Below are 23,995 nucleotides of genomic sequence, written 5' to 3' on the forward strand. Positions count from 1 at the left end.
GGAATGAGGAGGAAAGGAAAGCATATTATAATAATTATATACCTGGCAGATTAAAAGATTGCCGAGGAAAACAAGAAAGAAAGAGATTATTGATGATCCGAAGAAGCTGTTCTGTCTGAATTCCTCGCAACAAGAAGAAGATGATACATTGGTTTAAGCAGCTGCGATATGATCAGCGTTTGGCGTCGCGTTTCTATGGCTCGTTTGTCTTATTTACTTCACTCAGGTCTACTTCAATCTCTCTAACACAATCTGAAAAAATGGCAATTCTAGTTAAACCAAAATAGAGAATGTAACTGATTCCTCAGCATTAGCTATATATAGAAACTGCATTACGTGACACTCAAGTTGATTTACCGGTTTTTATATATATGTAGGGATTTAGATCTTTCGGATGGACAGATGTTTCATACCAGCTCAAAGACAGGCTTCTGTTATCACCATCAGCTTCTCAGTTTGTCTATTCTGTTGCCTTCTTCCCATGGAGCATTAAACCATTATACGGGTATCAAACAGATGGATGAACATAAACATAAATCAAGCTAAAATGGCATGCAGTGAGAGTTATAAACCTATAGTAACTTGTTTCTTTTCTTATTTTTGATTTATGTAGAATCATCTCAGATTGTATACCAATAGGAGGTAAAAAGAGGACGCCGTATCTGTTGATATCCATGGTGCTCTCTCTTATCCCTTGGCTCTTGCTTGGTCTAGGCTCAACCTCCCGTAGTTCCAGCCTGTATCTGATGTTTTTTTTGACCGTTCAGAATATTGGATCAGCCATGGCTGATGTTGTCATAGATGCCACGATAGCTGAGGCAGTAAGAGCTGAGAGGTAAGACTCTATGTGAAGATTATAGTTGAATTCTTATTCACTAGTTGAGTTTTCCTTTTTGATTGGTTTATCAGAGCCTCATTTAGTAATCTTCAGTCTGTTTCAGGGTGTGCTATGGCTGTTGGTGGAATATGCGGTAGTTTATTAGGAGGCTATGCGTTGAACAATTTTAAGATGGAAACAATCTGCCTCCTCTTCACGGTACTACCTGCTTTACAACTACTATCAAGTATTTTTAATTAATACGATAACATTAAAAATAAAATATTTTTATTATAAAGTAATCTATTATTAAATCTGTATAAGTTGGGCTTTTTGCAAAAGTGACTCAAAACTTGAAGTCAAACAGAAAACTAACCTTTTCTTTTGACTCCTTTTTTTTTGAGATTTTAACCCCACACCTGCATTTTATCTACGAAAATGCCATTAACATTTTTTTTTTTTTCGAAAATGGCTTCTTTACTGTCTCAACCTCATCTTCTTCAAGTATTTACAATATTGCCACTGCAATGAATAGTGGCAACAACCTTGTACGAACTGTTTGGAGCTTTTAATGCCCTTTAATGCACGTAAATCTCTTTACACTCTCTCTGTTTCAATTGTTATGAACTAAAAACAACATTTCTTTCAAAATATGGGCTATGGTTGACAGAGCCATATTTCTTTCGTTTTGACTTACGGTTGCTTTCGTTTGAGATTCTGGGTGGTTGGAGAAGACCCTGTGTGCAAACGAAGTCATCTCACCTAGTTTAAGGTACGAATTTGAATTTTTTTTCAAGATCTGTTCGCGTAGAAGACTTACTAGTAAGTCATCTGTATGTAGAAGACTTACTGATGAGTCTTCTGGTCAAACGGACGACTTAAATTAAGTCGTCCAGCTTTGTTTGTTAAAAAAAAACACTCCAGACGACTTATATATAAGTCGTCTACGAGAAACGGGCTAGTTTTGCATTTGACCGAATCGTGTCAGATCTTTGACTATTTCTGGACGACTTATAATTCAGTCGTCTCTGGGAAAGTTAAAATTTCAATATTTTATGAAAACTTGACGACTTACGTGTAAGTCGTCCTAGGTTAGTTTTGTAATTGAAAAATAAAACTTCATAATTTAACTTTAACCAGACGACTTAATATAAAGTCGTCCCTCCAGAAGACTTAATTTAAAGTCGTCCGGGGAAAGCAAAGTCGTCCAGAATTTTTCCCAATTTTCTGGTCAAACCTTGCTTATCCCGGACGACCTTAAATTAAGTCGTTTAGCTGGACGACTTTCATCTAAGTCGTCTGGAGAAAGTTAAATTTCAAGTTTTATTTTTCAATTACAAAACTAACCTAGGACGACTTACACGTAAGTCGTCAAGTTTTCATAAAATATTGAAATTTTAACTTTCCCAGAGACGACTGAATTATAAGTCGTCCAGAAATAGTCAAAGATCTGACACGATTCGGTCAAATGCAAAACTAGCCCGTTTCTCGTAGACGACTTATATATAAGTCGTCTGAAGTTTTTTTTTTAACAAACAAAGCCGGACGACTTAGAATTAAGTCGTCCCTTTTAATTTTCAATTGCAAAAGTGACCTCTTTAGACGACTTACCTTTAAGTCTTCTGGACGACTTAATGCTAAGTCGTCTGCGGCAATGTTTATTGAACTTCTTCATTTTCTCTATGTTTACTAATGTGTTTTATTTTGAATATTTGCAGATGATTTTTCAGTTACATGCAGTGTATGGAGAATGGTTGTTGAGAGATTTCCGTTGGGATTTTGTGGTTGATGATCTCAAAGGAGCAAGATTGTTTTTATTGAATGAAGATTCAACACATGCTGAACTTGTTGCAATGGCTCAAGAAGATTATAACCTGGACATGAGAACAGTGAGTGTGGAGATTAGCTACTCATTACCAGCAGAAATGATGATGGCTCCAGGCAGTCTTCCCATTCATGTTACAAGTGATAGACAAGTTCGAAACTTGCTGGAGATACTCAAAACCCATAGAGTATGTCTTTGTGTATCAAGCCGCAGCAAGGTCGAAACGGTTTCAGAGAAAAGGGATATTGATGAAGCTGGTGAATGGGAAAAAGATGTTGGTGATAATGATGAAGCTGGTGAATGGGAAGAAGATGTTGGTGATGATGATGAAGCTGGTGAATGGGAAGAAGATGTTGGTGATGATGATGAAGCTGATGAATGTTTTGAAGATGTTGGTGATAATGAGTTTGTTGAAGATGAAAATCAAGATGGGAGGAGGAAAATGGGGAGGAGGATGCTGATAATTCTATTGTTGGTGAAACGGATCAGAATGGTGGGGATTACAGTCTTTATGGAAAGGTTCCAGATGAGGACGAGGAAGATGATGATAATATTTGTTTTGAAGAAATCCAAAAGACATATGCTAAGACAAATGCTATTGAAGGAGGAAAATCGAATGGTACCAGTATCTATGTCAACCAGAGTTTTGTTAGCAAGGGTGCACTGCTTTCAGAGCTGCGGTTGGCAGCAGTGAGGGGTAAGTTTTCTTTCAGATTATACAAATCAACGAAAACTCTCGTTGTGGCAACATGTCCGGTTAGCTATTGTGGATGGAAGGTCAGAGCGAGTGTCAAACATGGGACAAACACGTTTTGGGTAACAAAGTATGTGGAAAAACATTTATGCTCAGCGGGAGACCGAATCGCTCAGCGGAGACACTGTACTCCGAAGTATGTAGGTAGTCTTTTCATTGATCGTGTTGGAATCATTGATGGGATAACTCCGCAGCATATCACTGATGCAATGAGGAACATGTTTGGCATGGCGCTTGATTACACCACTTCATACAGAGCACTGTTATATGCACAAAGATTGGTGAGAGGATCAGCAGAAGAAGGGTATTCGCGTCTGGCATCATATCTCGAGCAAATCTCCATTGCAAATCCTGATTCTATCACGGCGATAGAACTTGATTCTATGAAAAGATTTAAGTATCTATTTCTCTCTTTTGGAGCTTCTATCAAAGGTTTTAAGTATCAGAGAAGGGTCATTGTGGTGGATGGAACTCACCTAAGTGGAAAGTATGGAGGAACTATGTTAGTTGCAGCCGCACAAGATGGCAATTTTCAGATATTCCCATTGGCTTTTGGGATCGTGGATGAGGAAGATATACCTTCTTGGGAATGGTTTTTCACAAAATTGGCTAGTTGTATATCTCATGACAAGCCTCTGGTGATAGTCTCCGACCGGCACAAGGCCATTAAAAGTGCGTGTGATAAGGTGTTTCCTTGGGCAACCCGAGGAATATGTTATTATCACCTTCAAGATAACATTGTCAAAAAGTTTAAAGGGAAACATCTCATGTACTTGGTGAAAGGGGCTGCTTATGCTCACACGGTTTACGATTTTGACCGGTACATGGCTGAGATACGGAGTGCAAACCCGGAACTTGCAACGTATTTGGAGAAAGCCGACGTCAGGCTATGGTCAAGGGTTTATTGTAAGGGGAACAGGTTCAACATAAAAACAAGCAACATTGCTGAATCTATTAATTCCGCACTGAAGCGAGCAAGAGGATTTCCGATTACGTTCCTGCTGGAGTTCATAAGGCAGAAGTTAGGAAAATGGTATTGGAAAAGGAGACAAGATGCTTTGAGTCTCACAACTGAACATAGCGGGGGTGTTGAATACTTGCTTGCTGTTCGAGAAGAGATAGCGGGTACGATGACGGTCGAACCAATTGATGGATGGCATTTCTTTGTCAAAGGTGGCAAAATGGACTGTGTGGTTGATTTGGAACATGCAAAGTGTGATTGTGGTGTCTATGGAGTGGAGAAAATACCTTGCTCTCATGCTATAGCTGCTGGAATACATGCTGGTTTGCATATCTCCACACTTGTATGTCCACTGTACTCAAAGAATTATCTGTATGCAGGATACTCAGAGAATATATATCCTATCGTGTCACAACATATTGAGGAACGAGAATGCTTTCCTCCAGAACTAAAGCGTGGTCGGGGGAGACCGAAGAAATCAAGATGGCAATCTTGGTTGGAGCTATCTAGGATGAGAGGACACAAACCCAGGAAGAAACACAGGGCACGGAGATGCTCAAACTGCAAGGAAACTGGCCATACGAAACCACAATGTACACAACCAGTTGACTAGTTGTCCAGACGACCTAAATTTAAGTCGTCCAGTCTTGATTACCCGTCCAGACGACTAAAATTTTAGTCGTCCAGTGTATTTTATTTTTAGACGACCTTCTACTAAGTCGTCCAGTGTATTTTATTTTTAGACGACCTTCTACTATCCCTTCAAGTGTATTTTATTTTTAGACTACCTTCTACTATCCCTTCAAGTCGTCCAAACCTTCTAGACGACTTATTTGTAAGTCGTCCAGTTGGAAAACCTTCCAGACGACTTATAATAAGTCGTCCAAACCTTCTAGACGACTTATTTGTAAGTCGTCCAGTTGGAAAACCTTCCAGACGACTTATAATAAGTCGTCCAAACCTTCTAGACGACTTATTTGTAAGTCGTCCAGTTGGAAAACCTTCCAGACGACTTATAATAAGTCGTCCAAACCTTCTAGACGACTTATTTGTAAGTCGTCCAGTTGGAAAACCTTCCAGACGACTTATTTCTTCCAGACAACTTATATATTTACAAATCTATACAAAGACAAGCTGAAATACAAATACTTCGCTCGTTAAAAAATCATGTTCAAATACAAAGACAAGTTCAAATACAAACACAAATCTAATCATACATGCCCACGAACTTATCACCATCCACATTTTCTTTCAGATGCTGATCAACAAGCTCCTTCCATATATCCACCGCCATATTATCCCTCATTTTCTTCGCGTTGCACCTAGCAAAGTCTTTAGGGTCAAAGGAGACCCCAAGAGCATGACATTCAATGTACTTTACAGCGTACACGCCACAATCACCATTGTTGGCCGTGGGTACACCTTTCAGCGGTCTCTCATATGTGTATGGCTCCAACCCGTATTTGACCCGTATTTCGTCGGTGGCTGCGCACTCAACAAGCAGATAAGGGACCATCTGGAGAAAAGGCTCCATTATCGCATCCCATGCGTCTGGTACACTAGATGAAGGTATGCTGTCCCAGACGACTATGTGCCTCTTAGGGATCGATATCCAAATAGCAACCCAATGCTTGTCGTCCAAGTTCACTGGCGCATAGATATCATCAATGTCCTCCCCCCACTTCTTGTTTGATTGGCAAAATGAAGGTATTGATCCGTCATAAAAATACGACGCCCCACCAGGTAGAACTCTTCCTAAACCTTTGTGATCAGGTTCCGATGTTTTGAAGAGCTGATACTGCTCTCTCCAAGACTGGGAAAAGTTGTGATCCAGGAAGCACATTCGCTCGCTCCTGAAAGCTTGTGGGTTCTCCTGATACCTCTGCCTTAGCACATTAATCCAAGCATCTATATGCTGCATATTAAATATAACAAGTTAGAAGTTACCAGACGACTTAAATATAAGTCGTGTGCAGAAGACTTACGCAGTCTTCCAGCCATCCTCTGGCTGTCCGGAGGAAGTGGTACCACCTTGTTGGTGATGTACGTGGTTTGTCCTCGGTCTTAGTTAAATAATGACTGCAAACAAAAAAGCAATCAGTTTTGGACGACTAAATCAAGCTATTATGGGTAAAGCAATCACTTACGGATCAGTTTTCAACCAATCAGCGAGTTCCTTCAACTTATCTTTGTTTACTGGCGGAAATGGATTATAGGCTGCCACTTTATCTTTTTTTTTCTCTGCCGTATAAGGAGATCTCACAGTGGGAGCAGGTTTCTTCGCTCGTTTACTCTTTGCACGCTTGTCCAATACAACCAGGCTCGGTTCTGAAACTGGATCGCTTGGCTCGGTGGAAGCGAGGCTCGGTTGTTGATCGGTGGAAGCGAGGCTCGGTTGGTGATCGGTGGAAGTGACAGCAACAATCTCTTTGGAGGTGACACCATCTGCTTTATCCTCCGGCAAGATCTTATTTACCGAGTTCGCCTCGGTTGCTGTATCCTCCGGCAACCATCTCTGCAATAAAAGTTGCACACAAGTTAACCCTGGACGACTTAAATAAAAGTTGTCTGGACGACTAGTTGACCCTGGACGACTTAAAATTAAGTCTTCCGTGGTCAACTAGTCGTCCAGACAACTTACGTTTAAGTCGTCCAGGGTCAACTAGTCGTCCAGACAACTTTTACAGTCGTCTGGACAACTAGTTAACCCTGGATTTGATACTAACCTCTTTGATTTGAGGAGGCTGTTTCTTTTGAGGAGGAGGCTGTTTCTTTTGAGGAGGAGGAGGCTGCTGCTGTTTCTTTTGAGGAGGAGGAGGCTGCTGTTTGGTTTGATGAGGAGGAGGCTGCTGCTGTTTCTTTTGAGGAGGAGGAGGCTGCTGTTTGGTTTGATGAGGAGGAGGCTGGTTACTAACCACGGTTTCATTGGCATGAGGGGTAGCCTGTTTGTTTCTACCCCCGGTTTCTTTGGCAAGAGGGGTAGGCTGTTTATCTTGAGGGGTAGCCTGATTGGTTAGAGGTGGAGGGGTAGCCTGATTGGTGACACCAACCTTCTTCTCCACAGCTTCCAATCTATCGGACAACTTCCTAAACTCCCTCATGCACTTATTAAACCCTTTTTTCATGCAGTCAGCTACGCCCTTGAACATAATTTCCAACTCCTCTCTGGTCACCCCTCTAGCCTCTTCTCTAGCCTCTTCACTAGCCACTTTAGGAGCCTCTTTACGAGCTTTCTTCCGAGGTCTTGGATTGTCTTCCTCCTCCTCCTCCTCCTCCTCCAACACAACCATCTCTTTGGCCTTCTTCGATGGAGTCACAACCTTAGGTTTTGTATTGACCTTAGTACCAGTGACTTCCCAGCAATCCATGGTCCACTTCCACGGTCTCCGCTCATACATGACTTTAATGATGTTCTCCGCGGGCAGGTCCTCAACCTCAGAGTCCCATTTTGGCCACATTTCACTAATGTCCTTCTCAACAAAGTTGATCACGCGGGTCTGCAGTAAATAGAAGAATCGAGTTAGATATTTGAAAAAAATACTAAATAGACGACTTAATTATAAGTCGTCTACTAAGTCGTCCAGCTGGAAGACCTTCCAGACGACTTATAATAAGTCGTCTAATAAGTCGTCCAGATGGAAGACTTTCCAGACGACTTAATTAAGTCGTCCGATAAGTCGTCCAGCTGGGAAGACTTTCCAGACGACTTATTATAAGTCGTCCGATAAGTCGTCCAGCTGGACGACCTTCCAGACGACTTATAATAAGTCGTCTGCGCAGTCTTTTGGATTGAAGTAAATACCTGACTCAAGATAGCAGCTTTCATTGATCTGCGGCCTCTGCTGCCCTCGTAAGCCAGTATCGGTGGAGACGGACTGTCTGCTCTGGGACCACCAATACTAGCACCCAATTCCGGCATAGCTGTGTACGTCCAGACCTGAAGAACTTGTATAAACCCATCCACGGTGTAACAGCCAGCAATTTCTTTGTTCCACAAAGAGTCCATCAGCACCTTAAACGCGACTCTCCCCCATGGATAATTCTCAAACCGTTCTAAATCCATCACTAGCCTTGCCAGAGTAGATCGTGTAGCGGTTGAAAACTTTCTCCCTTCAATGAATCCAGTGAAGATGGAGAGGTACGCGAGCCGCTTGCGATCTTCCCTGGACCAATCCCCGCATCTCTTCAGTGCTGCTATTATCTGATCAGTAGTTGGCCCAGCTTCCAGATGAACTCCCAGCATCCCCCAGAAAGAAACCATCTCTGGGGTAACGTCACATTTTGGTGTCTCAAGGTCCTCGATGTACTCGCAGTTTAGACCAGTGAGGTTTTCAAACTCTAACAGTGAAAACCTCAAAGGTTCTGGACCAACGAGAGACCACATCTCATACTTCTTCTTAATGTCCAGCTTGAAACTGAGCATGTAGTGAACCAGCCTTGAAGCCCAACCAAATCCCTGCTCCTTGAACTTGATGAAAACTCCCAAACTCGACTCCTTGAGCTCTTCAAATTCGTCATCAGTAAGAGCTTTCCTAAGAGCAGTATGCAACTTGCTGTTATCCGTATGATACGAAATGCTATTGTGGGCTTCTGGCTCTTCCCCTGATGTGTATAACCTACGGGGGAGTTCTGGAATATCCATCCTTTTTGTCTGCAAAATAATCAAAGACAACAATATAAGTCCAGACGACTTAGTAGACGACTTAAATTACTTACAAGTCTTCCAGTCGCAGAAGGAGTTGGAGTACTCGTCATTGCGGTTATAGATCTGAAAAAATAAACGTGAAACGGTGAGAATGAGTAAATTGATAGAGACAACGTTTTATGTTCATCTTTTCCTCGAGATTGATGACTTAGCGGCGTTAGGGTTTACAGAGAAACGGCGCTAAGGTTTACAGAGAAGAAGCGGCGGCGCTAGGGTTTAGAAGAAGCGGCGGCGCTAGTGTTTAGAGGAAGCGGCGGTGAGAACGTTGGTGACCACGGTGGCGAGGGCGACGGTTTGTTCGGAAATAGTGGAAGCGGCGGCGCTAGGGTTTAGAGGAATCGGCGGCGCTAGGGTTTAGAGGAATCGGCGGCGCTAGGGTTAGAAGAAGCTGCGGCGACAACGGTGAGAATGAAGTGAGATAGATAGCTGACGTTGAGAACGATGGTTTGTTCGGAAATCGTGGGAATTCGAAATCGCCTTTGAGAGAGAACTGTTAGGGTTTCTGAATTTCGCGAAAAATGAAACAAAAAAAAAAAAAATCACCTTATATATTGGGTAAATAATCCGGTTAGCTTTAAAAGTACATTGGTAAACTTTAAGGTTTGGTCCGGTTTAGACGACTTATTCTGGCTGATAATGTACAACAGACGACTTAATATTTAGTCGTCTGTTTTCAGACGACAAAATATTAAGTCGTCCTAGACCCTAAAATGAACCCCTAAACTAAAATGACTAGATTAACTAACTAACCACGTTATAAAATCAAATTATACTTAAATAGTGTTTACTATACACAGAAATGAACACGCATAAGTAATTTTAAAAATTTTCAAAAACGGTTTTAATGCTTTCCAAAATCTAACCCTAAGAACACATACAATACTACAACATATGTTGATGAAACATAAACTAAAGAATATCATGACTCACTACTTTCACTCATCTATGCTGAAAACAATTGAAATTTGTTATATCTTAATTTATACCTCCTAAGACATATGTTAATTACATAATTCCCATTTTTCACTTATCAAAATATTTTTTACAAAATTTTTAAATTATGTTTAAGACTAACTGTCCAGACGACTTTCAGTTAAGTCGTCTGGACGACTTATTTTCAAGTCGTCTAAACAGACGACTTGCGAGGGGTAGAAACGTAAAAAAAATTCCGTTTTTTTGTTTGGTCACAAGGGGATAGTTGTAATTTCAATAGCCTTTTAGGTTACTTTTGCCTTTGACCCAAGTTGGGGTATTGTTTTGGGTTTGACTCCAAGTTTTGAGTCACACTTGGCAATTCTCCCGTATAAGTTTCAATAAAATTTTACATTTTTTTACTCTAAAATATTTTAGAATTTTTTAAATATATTATATTTATTTAGTTTGTTTGAATTAATTTTTTTAATAATTATTTTTTGTAAATTGAATATTTTTAATAAATCATTTTATTATTGATAACTTAGTAATAAACCAACCTAAAATTGATTCTTATTCAAAATTACTTTCCAAATAAAACAATATAATATATTGTATGTTGTAACTCCAATTGAACCTCGATGTTGACTTTAGTATCTGATTGGTTTTAACACATCAGTTATGAATGGGGATGTAGGAGTTTGCGGTTGTAATTGAATGTTATTTCAAGTATTATTAAACGATTTGTAAGACTAATACTTAGTTAGAAATGAGTACATTGTAAAATACTTATGACTGATTTAATATAATATAATATAGCAGTTTAATAATAAATTACCAATATTAATATATTATAAAAAAAATTATAATCATATTATTATGATAATATATAAAATTAGTCATTTAATATAATTAATAACAACTTGTTGATTTTAAAACTTATTTATTTACTAAGAATATTGTCTGTGACTCAAAGAATTTGACATATATAATTTACAATTCATCGAACCTAAATATTCATTTTTATTAGTTAGAATGCTTCATGAATGAATTTATCGACCTTAACAATTAGTGTCAACTTACAGAACTCTTGAAGCATAAACGGAAAATTCAAGTAAGTCGGTTTATAAATAAATCAGAAACCTTAAATGTTATAGTTAAAAATAATTAAAAATAGTTAAAAAGAAGGAATTAACAAGAAATCTTAAATGTTATTGGATATTTACTATTACATTTTTACCTGACTTAACTTTACTTAATTATTTTCTGTTCCATCTTAGTTTCCAATCCTTCTTACACATGTGGTAAAGAAAAGAATGTGTACAACACAAAAAGGTTGCATGATAAAACCTCAAGATTATTTTAGGTGTTTGAATAATGTTAAAGAGGCATTACCAACTAAACACGGTGAAGGGTTCATACTTAAAAAGTTTATTTAATTAATAAGTTTTCTACTACAAGAAAACGTGCCCATAACAACGAACATTTACGATGAAAATATTTCGTCGTAAATTTACATGGTGTTTACAACGAAATTACGCGGAATCTAACTTTCGTCGTAAACGCCATGTAAATTTACGACGAATAGATTTCGTCGTAAACTCCATGTAAGTTTACGACGAATGTACGTGGAATGAGAAATACGTCGTAATCATTACATCGACATTACAACGAAGCATGTTACCGTTATATTTAGGTGAAAACGTGTATTCAATGTGCTTTAACTTACCTAATTTCGTCGTAAAGTCGTTGTAAATAATATGTTAAAACCATGTAAAATCCATGTAAAATATTCCTTGTAAAATCGTTGTTATATTTCAACTACCCAACTCGAAAATTTCTCTATATATATGTCATTTCCCACAACTCTCTTCCTCACAACACACAAACGGGAGAAAAAAAATCAGAAAAAAAAAGATTTCAAAAAAAAATCTAAGAAAAAAATGGCCGGTGGCGGTAGTATTTACGAGTTACGGAGTTGGATGTATTTGCACAAAGATTCCGACGGGAGGGTGACGAACGCATTTCTGAGCGGGCTAGAGACATTCATGCACCAGGCGGGCTGTACACCGATCACACAGGAAAGCGGTAAGATGTTCTGCCCCTGTCGGAAATGCAAGAATTCAAAATTTGCACGTAGTGAAACTGTATGGAAGCATTTAGTAAACAGAGGATTTACACCACAGTACTACATTTGGTATCAACATGGAGAGGGTTATGGGGGAAATGAAGCTAGTAGTAGTAATAATAATTTTGAGGATGGTCATCATAGTGAAGAACCGAATCATTTGCATAATGAATATAATTATCATCAAGATCATGAGCAGATGGTAGATCATGATAGGGTTCAAGATATGATTAGTGATGCATTTTTAGAAACAACTACAACAATAGCTGATGGAACTGGAAATGTAGAAGAACCTAATTTGGATGCAAAAAGGTTTTATGAAATGCTAGATGCTGCAAATCAACCAATCTACACTGGTTGTAGAGAAGGTCTCTCTAAATTGTCTCTAGCAGCTAGGATGATGAATATTAAAACGGATCATAATTTACCTGAGAATTGCATGGATGCATGGGCGGAGTTGTTTAAAGAGTATTTGCCAGAAGACAACGTGTCTGCTGAATCTTATTATGAGATTCAGAAATTGGTTTATAGTCTTGGGTTGCCTTCGGAGATGATTGATGTTTGCATCGACAACTGCATGATCTACTGGAAAGAAGATGACAAGTTAGAAGAGTGTCGATTCTGCAAAAAACCACGATTCAAACCGCAAGGCCGTGGGAGGAATAGGGTACCGTACCAAAGGATGTGGTACCTACCAATTACAGACAGATTGAAAAGATTATATCAATCTGAGAGGACTGCTGCGTCGATGAGGTGGCATGCGGAACATGTCCAGAGAGATGGTGAGGTTGCACATCCATCAGACGCAAGAGCGTGGAAACATTTCAACAAGGTACACGCAGATTTTGCTACAAATATTCGGAATGTCTATCTTGGGTTATGCACCGATGGATTTAGTCCATTTGGAATGTCTGGTAGACAATATTCTTTGTGGCCAGTCATTCTTACGCCGTACAATTTACCGCCGGATATGTGCATGGAACAAGAATTTCTATTTTTGACCATATTAATCCCTGGGCCGAAGCATCCAAAACGGTCTCTTGATGTTTTTCTTCAACCGTTGATAGAAGAGCTAAAGCAATTGTGGTCAGAAGGGGTGAGGACGTACGATTGTTCCTTGAAAAACAATTTTACGATGCGAGCAGTTCTGCTGTGGACGATAAGTGATTTCCCTGCTTATGGGATGTTGTCTGGCTGGACAACACATGGAAGATTATCTTGTCCATATTGTCTTGGATCGACGGATGCTTTTCAACTGAAGAATGGTAGGAAGAGTTGTTGGTTTGACTGTCATCGTCGCTTTCTTCCACTTGCCCATCCGTACAGAAGAAATAAGACATTGTTTCGGCACAAAAAAATTGTCAGAGACGGTCCTCCTCCATATCTCACCGGCCAGCAGATCGAAGCAGACATTGATTATTACGGAGCTCAGGAAACAGTTAAAGTTGGAGGAAATTGGCATGTTCCTGGAAATATGCCTGATGGGTATGGTGTGTCTCACAATTGGCATAAGAAGAGTATATTTTGGGAGCTACCCTATTGGAAGGATCTTCTCTTACGCCACAATCTGGATGTCATGCATATTGAGAAGAACTTTTTTGAGAACATCATGAATACATTACTTAACGTCCCTGGGAAGACAAAAGATAACAAAAAGTCAAGGATGGACTTACCTGATATTTGCTCAAGAAGTGAGTTACATATCAAGAGCAATGGAAACGTTCCTGTTCCCATCTTCCGGTTGTCATCAGAAGCCAAAACAACCTTGTTTGACTGGGTTGCATCAGAAGTTAAGTTTCCTGATGGTTATGTTTCAAATCTGTCAAGATGTGTTGAACGAGGTCAAAAGTTCTCCGGAATGAAGAGTCATGATTGTCATGTGTTTATGCAACGACTACTTCCATTTGCTTTTGCCGAGCTCCTTCCAGCAAATGTCCATGAAGCACTTGCAGGTAATTATAAAACGTTAATATATATACATATGTTATGAAATGTTATTAATTTGATTACTTTTGCAATATACAGCCATCGGCGCTTTTTTCAGAGATCTCAGCACACGTACGTTCAAGGAAGAAGTCATCGAACAACTTCATCATAACATTCCGATCATATTGTGCAACCTGGAGAAGATATTTCCTCCTTCATTTTTTGACGTCATGGAGCATCTAGTTGTCCACCTACCGTATGAAGCATTGCTTCGTGGACCTGTTCACAACGGATGGATGTATCCGTATGAGCGACAGATGAAACATTTGAAGGGGAAAGCAAGAAATCTTGCAAAGGTGGAAGGTTCAATAGTTGCGGGAGTTTGACAGCCGAAACATCTAACTTCACATCATACTACTTTGCTCCAACTGTTCGTACGAGGAAAAGAGTTCCTAGAAGATATGATGATGGTGGAGTACCGACATCATATCCAATTGATGGTGTTCCTGACATTTTCTGCGAAATTGCACGGTTTGGTGGTAAAACGAAAGAAGTATGGTGGTCATGTGAAGAGGATAAACATAGTGCCCACACTTATATTCTGCTCAACTGCGAGGATGCAGTGACCCGTTACTTTGAAAGGTAAATATTTTTGTGAATGTTAATTATATGAATTGCAGTTAATTATGTATGACTTGATTATTTGTTTAATTTGCAGCATGTTTGTATCTCAAGTTGAAGAAGCAATACCAGGAATATCTGCAACTGATGTGGACACACGTAAAGATAAGCACTTTGTCAAGTGGTTAAAATCACAGGTACGTAATATATCTCATACATTGATTAATTAAGTAAGTGTTTTGATACTTCAATATTAATTAAGAATAACTGCTTTTTGCAGGTTGATTATGACGATCCTTATTATCCCGTATGGTTTCACGAATTGGTTCAAGGTCCAGTTGCAAAGGTCACCACATCACCTATGTATTTCACACGAGGATTTACCTTTCACACATACGAGTATGGGAGACATCGGGCAACGAGTAACTACGGAATATGTGTGAAAGGTGAAACGGACTTTTACGGGATCTTGCAGGAGATTATTGAAGTGGAATTTCGGGGTTATTGAAGCTAAAATGCGTCCTCTTCAAATGTGAATGGTTCGATCCTGTTGTGAACCGAGGGATTCGGTATAACAAATTTGGTGTTGTGGATGTCAATTTTGGGAGAAGATACAACAAATTTGAGCCTTTCATTTTAGCTTCACAAGCCGAGCAAGTAAGCTTCCTTCCTTATCCTCGGCTTCGAACTTCCGGGATAAACTGGTTAGCTGCTATCAAAATTACACCTCGTGGACGCATTGTCGCTGGAGAAGAACCGCCCTTGCAAGAAGAAGACGCTATCAATGAAGTTGAGGTACCAGAACAACCAACTGATGAAATCCTTTTGATCGACCCGCAAAACTTTCAATATGAAGATATTCCCGAAGATGCGACAGATGAAGCACGTGAAGACGAGTTCGAGAGAAGCGACGATGATGATTGTAATGATAGTGATGAGAACGAAAACGATTTAGAGTGATGTAATATTGATGAGAACGAAAACGATTTAGAGTGATGTAATATATGTCTCTGATGTTGTATTTCTCTATTGTAACGTATGTTTAAAGAAATATTGTTTTTTTACCATCCTAATGTATGTGTAACAAATGTTGTTTTATATAATATGTATTTGTGTTAATTTTAAAAAAATTATTTGGAGTTTTAGGGTTTTAGAGTTTAAGTTGGAGAAAGAGCACAAAGTAGTAGAGAAGAGATATGATGTTAGATGATATGTGACTTTGGGGTTTAGGGATTTCATTCTCGGTGTTTAGGGTTAAGCGTTGTAAAATCGTCGTAAATGGTTATCTATTCCACGTAATTTCGTCGTAAATGGAAAAACGCGGGCCTGGTAACTTCATCGTAAACGTGGACCTTGTAAATTCGTCGTAAACCGATGTTTCGACGTAATTTCGTCGTAAATCGAAAAACTCGGGCGTGGTAACTTCGTCGTAAATGAAAAAACGCGGGCCTGGTAACTTCGTCGTAATATTACGTCGCGTTTACGACGAAACATTTTCTATATATTGGGTCGCCGAGACGAGGCTGCCTCGTCCATTCCTCCCAAACTCCTCTCCTCTCCCTCTAAGGTACATTCTCTTTCCTCCTTTTTTTTTTTAGTTAGTTTAGGTTATTAATTAGTTAGGTAATTAGTTTAGGTGATTATTTAGATAATTAGTTTAGGTGATTAGTTAGATGACCGAATCCTATAGTTTAGGTGATTAGTTAGGTAACGGAATAATTTTTTAATTATGTCGTCATAATTGATTAAATTTATTTAATTTTTTTTTAGATGGTTCCTAGAAGGAAACCAGCAGCACCTACTTATGCCCAGTTGTTTGGCGATGGTTTCTGTACATCTTCTTCCGGTCCATCGTCTTCCGATGCAGTTCCAGACTCTCAGACTTCTCAGAGAGTTTTTTCGAGTCCTCCTCTTCCACCGCAGATGCCTCCACCTCCTCCTCCAGCGGCTGCACCTGAGCCTGTCCCAGAAGGTGCAGTTCATCCGGATTTGCGTGTGCCTTCATATGCTCCCTTCGCGAGATATACGGTGGAGGATTTGCTTGCCCAGCCTGGACGGGAGGGTTTGGATGTTCTAGACCCCGATAGACCCCGAGGAACTTATTGGTAAGTTATTAATTTTTATTACTTTAAAATTTAATTAATTTTTATTTTGTAACGGTTAAATTGTTTTTTTCAGGTTTGGGGCTAACAACCGTGTTAGCCGGAGCATTTCGGCGACGATTAAGGGTTACTACGACGGGGCATACCCGAACTGGAGCAAGACACCAAATCACGTTAAGATCACGTGGTTTAAATGTTTTGCGGTAAGATTTTTAAATTTAATTAAATTTTCACTTTTATATATATATATATATATATATATATTTAATATTTATTATTAATTGTAATTTTTTCCAAATTTTTATGTTTCAGCAAAAGTGGCATTGGTCTTTGGGAATCACCGAGAGGGTGAAGGCGGAATTCGTTGCAAAGGCAAAGATACGCCTCTGCAACACAGTCTCTGATTGGAAGGACAAGTGGGAGATCTACGGGTATGAGGGAAAGCCCACTGAGCTCACGACGGATGTGTGGGATGGCCTCATCGCCTATTGGGAGCACCCCTCTTCGATCAAAAAGGCCAATTCGTGCTCGGCTTCTCGAAGGACGAAGGATAAAGATGGTCATTTGCCCATGCTTCACAGAACCGGACAAAAACCTCATGCAGGAGTCCGTCTAGAAGCTGTAAGTTTTGTTTTAAATATATATTTTAAAATATTCAATTAATATAATTTATAATATTTAATTTATTTTTTTTTTGTAGTTCGAGAAGACGGGAGTCTTACCTTCTCTATCTGACCTATTCAAGATGACTCACGCCACATCCGACGAAGTTTTTGTGGATCCTGCATCTGAGAAACTCTTCCGAACAGTGGCTGGTCGGATTGAAGAACGGGAGACGCAACTAACCCAAGAGTCTCCCGATGGATTATCAGTCACATTATCCACCGAAGAGGTCGACAGAATCTTCGAAAAGGTAACTTAAAATTTTTGTTTACATTATTTTAAATATTTTAACATAATTAACTATATTAATATATGTTTTGATTTTATAGGTGGCTCCTAAAAAGAAGGGACGGATAGTCGGTATAGGCTCTGTTAACGAAGTTGCAAGGGCAACTTCGTCATACACTTCGAGACGGGATGAAGAGACTGCTCAGATGAAGGCTCAAATGGATAGCCAGCAGGTTCGTTTAGACTCTCTTGAGGATTTGCTAGACGTGATGGCCGTGGGAAACCCGGTTATGCAGAGAATGTTGAGTGAGAGACGAGCCGCTCTTGGAATGCCACCACGAGATCCCCAAGAGTCCGATCCAACCCGTCAACAGCCGAGCAACCCCACCAACTACTTCGACAATATGTAGTTTTTTTTATTTTCTGTTTGTATTATGAATTTAAATATTATTGTATGACTTTTTAAAATATGTTTTCCAATTTCATATTTCGTTTTAAAATTTAAATTATTTTAAATTCTGAATATTAAATATAAATTAAAATCTATTATATACTAATTAATAATAATATAATAAGAAACGATGTAAACTCCTCGTAAACATTACATGGAGTTTACATCGAATGTTTACGAGTGATTAACATCAAAATATTTACGACGGTTTTACATCGAAATGTTTACGAGTGATTTACAACGAAAGTATTTATGTGTGCTTTACATCGAAATAATTATGTGGGCTTTACGACGAAGACTTACGTGGCGTTTACGACGAATCCTTTCCCTGCGCTTTACGAGGAATATATTTCGTCGTAAACGTAACGATTCGTTTACGACGAAACCTCCGTTACGACGGACGTTTAACAACGAAACGTCTTTCGACGTTAATTCGTCGTAACACCCCGTTTACGACGAATTTACAACGAATACTGCCCTAGTAAAAAATATGTTTTCTTGTAGAGTTCATTGATTTATGAAAAAAATAATAATAATAATAAAAGATTTATGAAAAACTAGAATTGTAAATCTATACTCTCAGGTCATGCAAACTGTTGGCTCAGGAGGTTAAAGATAGGTTTTGATATTCAAAATATACCACTTATAGAAATTTTGTTCTGGAGACACCTCTCAGATCATCACAGAACCCTATCATGCAACCCTATCGAGAGTGTATATATAAGTACTCTCTGTAGCATCTAACATATCAGATACAAATCCGCAAACACCTTTAGCTTTTCTTTCAAAATTCTCCATTTTTTCTTGATTACCACAATGGATTCGAGTGATCAAGCAGACATAATATCAAATCTACCAGATGTTCTTTTGGTCCTCATCACTTCATGCTTGTCTTTCAAGGAATGTGTTCAAACCTGTGCCCTCTCCAACCGATGGAGATCTGTCTACCTTGAGACGAGGAATGTTTCCTTCAAGGAAACCGACTTCTTGAGCCCTTCTGTTGACGCAAATCCCATAAGAAATGCTTTGGGTAGGATTGTATTCGTTGATTACGTGCGTCGTTGGGTCGCTAAAGACTTACTTGGATCTGATCGAGTCCCTGATAGCGTTCGCGGTCGGAAAAAACACGTCGAGAACTTTCTTCTCTTTGATTCTTTGCCCGCAGAATCCAGAGATGGACTTCTCAAATGCAAAGATTAACTGATGCTGCTCTGCCAAAAAAAAAACAGTTTTGCATCTTCACCAGCTTGTGTTTTTTTTCGTTGCATCCCTTAAAAACTTGTTCCTTCTTTTGTTTTGTCTAGTGGAAGGCACAGTTTCATCTCCAATACATGTTCGGTTATTCCTGTAATCTTGACGGTTTGATATTTGGTTGATTCAAACTTCAAAATCCGGTTTTCTTTAATTCATATTGAGTCAGCTCTTAAACCGGACAAACTTTGGTATCGTTGTTGTACTTGTGTGTTCGATTACGTCCTCTCTAGTGTGATTCGTCTGTCACGTGACCGTGTGGTGCTTTATTCGTGAACCTGCCGTTCTCGGTAAAAAGCTAAAACCAGGACCTCGTGACACATTTGTGGTCCAGCTCGGTTTAATTGGGAATGTCGTCCACATTGTTGTGTTGTTGCTCTACAACTTTCTTTCTTCAACTTCACATAAGGAATATCATATGAAACCCATCAATCTACTTACGTGAATGCAAACCCAACGTCCTTCATTTGCTTAAATGCATTCGCTTTGAAAGCGAGAGATTCTCTTCCTCTCACTGTTAACATGACGTGTGTGCAATTTTACTGCAAGATTTTTAGCTACGAATGGTGATTAGGTTTCCCCGATTGGAGCGGTACAGCCGTGGCAACCGCATTTAGACCATATTTGCAAAAGTATGTGTTGAGGTCCTTATGGGCGATATAAACAAAATCTATAATTGCATTTACCAGATGTTGTTAGCTCAATCGGAAAAAACACTATATATATGCAGAATCTAGGGATGATAAGCTGAAATGATGTTTACCAAGATGAAACTAATATACATACTGTAGTTTTAGGTTCTAAGGATTACGGGTTTCGGAACTTCATAATATCGAGATAAAAATGTTGTATTCATTTTCTTTTATTTTAATTAAGAACGTAAAATAAACATTTTCTGTCAAGTATGCATGAATATAATAGTCTACTTGATATACCCATGGATCGAATTTTTCTAGTGACTCGTATGGGAGAGACAAAGCATGCATGAACATAATAGTGGCTGAAGCCTAATTGGCTCTATATATGGTTTTGTCGATATTCGTCAATTATTTGAAAGAGACAAACACAGTATACACCAAAATGAGTCTTATTGTCAATTATCAATTATCAATTTCACTATCAGATTATAACCCACTGTAAGAACACTCCCTTTAGTTAGGTCCATCAATCTTAATCTCCTTTTTATTTTGGTTGAGAGATACAACCAAAGATATGAACACAGACCGGTTTCGATCTGCCATGTGAATTTCAGCAGTCACTAATATTGATGATGACACAATTGACACTCATGTACAGTGATGCCAATGAACTAATAACATATTTTACGGATAAAAATTCATTTTGAACTACATGGATCAGTGTCATTTTTATAGCAATAATCATCTTATATATTCCCTCTGTTTCATTATAAGTGTCATTTTAGGTTTCGGCACACGGATTAAGAAAACAATTAATTTTGTATATTTCCTATAAAAAAATACTATTACCTATATACCTAACCATATTTCAACCAATAGAAAAATAAATTTTGTATTGAAAATCGAAAACGACATTTATTTTGTAACCAAAAAAATTATCTAAAACGACACTTAATATGAAACGGGGAGTAGTGATCAAGACAAATAAAGTTTGCGAATGAGAAGTGAGAAGTGAGAACATTGGTCAATGTAGTTGGACATAATTAATGACAGCACATTTATCACATTCTTGTTTAGTATATGACGTTTCGGTGGTCAAATAAAATGAAGGAAATTTGCAGTAGATAACTAAGATAAAAAGTTATATTAGGTAGATGGATATGCTACTGTTGTACTTTCTAAATGGTGGTAATAACCCTATAACTAGATATGCAAATAGACTTGACCGTTCTACCCGCTGACCAGAAAATATTAATGAAGATTCTATAGCTATCTAGTTCACGCAAATCTTTATGTTAGAAAGTGCAATAAATTTGTCAAAACTCCATTATTATTGTCATCTTCTTCTCTCTTCCTTTGTTTTTGAGCCTATAAAAAAAAGTTAATTAGGTGAATATACAAATTTTGAATAGAAATTAGTAAAGTGTGCATATTTTAAAATTAATCTACGATCCATATGATAGGAAATGAGAAAATTACATGAGTAACCTCTAGTTGAGGTTGGAAACTATTTGATTTACCCGTTGCCGGTTATTTTGTCTTTTCATGACACCCACATGTTTTTCCATGGCGTCAAGTCTTCGTCGCGGCTCCATTCTCGGCGTCACGAATTGGTGTGATAGATTTCAGCTATTGATGTCGCTTCTTCCTCTGCGCCATGCTCTCATCTCCAAGCCGTGGTCTCCGCCATCGCCATCGTCAGAATCAGCCTCAGATTACACAAAGAGAAAGCTCATTGTTTTCATTGGTGGATTTTAGAATATTTTCCAGACAGGTCCCTTAACTTCTACTTCTTTACAAGACGGCCCATGATTTTCTAAAGCGCAGAAACATCCTTAATTTAGCCCCTTAGCTTTTAATTGTGACAATATAGACCCGCGTGTAGTCTGTCTTTTGCATCATTGATCCCTGTATTTTCTTCTTATTTCGTCTTGGCCCCAACTGTTTCTGATTTGCAGAAATAACCTTCTAACATCGCCTAAAACTTTTAATTGGACTCTCCAAACCCTTATGCACATAAATGGACAAATATATGCAATGTAGACACCTAGATGCAATCTAAAGTGATTAAAATGAACTAATTGAGATGCTAAATAACATTAAATGCACTATAATATATTACTCGGACCATAAACCCAAATCGTATACCCTAAATCCCATTACTACACCCTAACCCAACCCGTATAACCTTAAACATAAATTCTAGACCATAAATCCAAACAGTATATAAACCAAAATCATATACTCTAAATCAAAATCCTAGACCCAAAACCCAAACCGTATACCGTAAACTCAAATCTTACACCATAAACCCAAACCGTAAACTCTAAACCTAAACCCTAAACCCTAAATCCTAAATTTAAATCCTAGACCATAAACCCAAACCGTAAACTTTAAACTCAAACCCTCCCAAATCTTAAACTCTAAACCCAAATACTAGACCCTAAACCCAAACCGTATAACCTTAAACCTAAATTGTAGACCATAAACCCAAACTGTAAACCCTAAACCCAAATCATATGACATAAACTTAAATCCTAGATCGTAAACCCAAACTGTATACCGTAAAACAAATCCTACACCATAAACCGTAAACTCTAATCCCAAACCCTATACCCTAAACGTAAATTCTAGACCCTAAATCCAAACTGTGAACCTTAAACCCAAACCTATAGCGGCTAAGTTTCGGAGTTCGATTTAGGGTTTGGGTCTAGGATTTGAATTTAGGGTATTCCAAATTTAATATCTGATTAACATTCACGTTGTGCACAAAAGAAGATTAAGACTGACACATACATATTACGCCAACTCGTATAACCATATTCATTTCGAACGCTAAAAATGTGATATTTTGTATCTCACAAGCTTCCATCTATATACTTGGAAATCGTAAAGGTGAGTGATATGTTGTGTTGACTATATAACCGTAATAAATTATGAAAAGTTTTGTTCGTGTAACCGGATGTATATTATATTAACAAGATTTATTTCGATTCTAATTATGTGAAATCCGGATATAAAGCTTACGTATCTGGGTATAATAACGATAGAATATGACGAAAAAATATGAAAAATATTGTTATATGGGCTTTGTACAGGTTAGTAGCAATAATTACGTCTTCAGATATTATATAAAATACAAAATTACTACTGTAAAAATGACCAAATAAAGCGATTATTGTATGTAAATCCATGAATTTTTTGTATAACCGAATAAACTATTCAATAACCGGCTGTAAATAATATGTATAAATCATTACATATTCTTTTGATATGATGTTCAAGTGCATATGCTCTTATCCTATAGTAGTGATATCTCATTATTTTAATAGTTTTTAGAATTTATTGCTTAATCATATTAGTGTTTTGAGCTGAATATTAAGTGTATATATTGCATTAGAGTGTTCATTTGCATATCATAGGGTTTAAAGTGCACATTTGAAAAGTTTGGAGAAAAATCGCGGGTTATTCATTTGATATCAAGGACATCCGGGACGAAACGAAAGAAGAGGAGAATTCAGGGAATAAGACTGCAATTTGGAAATATTCGCTTGGGTTAAACTGCACAATCGAAAGTTCAGGAGTTAATTCAAGTGGACATTCCTGCCCAATCAATAGTGTTGGGGTCAAAGAGTAAGTAGCCAAAAGGTCAAGGGCCAGATGTGCAAATATTCTAAACTCCACCATTGGAGAGAACCGTGCTTTCTCTTTACAGAATCTGACGGCGAGCTTGATTCCGACGATGAGCACGGCCACGACGGTGAGTTGATCACGGCGAGGAGGTGACTTGGAAGAAAAACCACGCGGTGTTGAATCAAAGTCTGGTGGAGGTCGTCGATGGTCAGAGCTGAATGCTGCCTGATTTACAAAGCATGACGGAGAGTTCGGTGGTGGAGTTTGGTAGTCGTGGCTTGGAGAAGACGGTGGCGCGCTCTCGGATTTGTCTTTTCACAACGGGGGAAGCTTGGTTTCGCGGTGAGGACATGAGACATAAATTTAGATAGATTTTGGGT

The 23,995-nt window shown here is 38.5% G+C and overlaps 2 long non-coding RNA genes across 2 annotated transcripts; one reads left to right on the top strand and one right to left on the bottom strand.

The window, feature by feature from the left end:
- LOC106426245 lies at positions 1 to 1,228 on the top strand. The gene is made up of 5 exons (XR_001285281.3): positions 1 to 226; positions 378 to 505; positions 614 to 677; positions 768 to 835; positions 932 to 1,228. It is a non-coding gene; the product is annotated as an uncharacterized LOC106426245 (long non-coding RNA).
- Positions 1,229 to 21,141: 19,913 nt separating this feature from the next.
- LOC125588636 lies at positions 21,142 to 22,753 on the bottom strand. Its single transcript, XR_007324766.1, has 2 exons — positions 21,462 to 22,753; positions 21,142 to 21,350 (listed from the first exon to the last, which is right to left on the bottom strand). It is a non-coding gene; the product is annotated as an uncharacterized LOC125588636 (long non-coding RNA).
- Positions 22,754 to 23,995: the final 1,242 nt, after the last annotated feature.

This window comes from Brassica napus, chromosome C6 (genome assembly GCF_020379485.1).
Source record: "Brassica napus cultivar Da-Ae chromosome C6, Da-Ae, whole genome shotgun sequence".
Lineage (NCBI taxonomy): Eukaryota > Viridiplantae > Streptophyta > Magnoliopsida > Brassicales > Brassicaceae > Brassica > Brassica napus.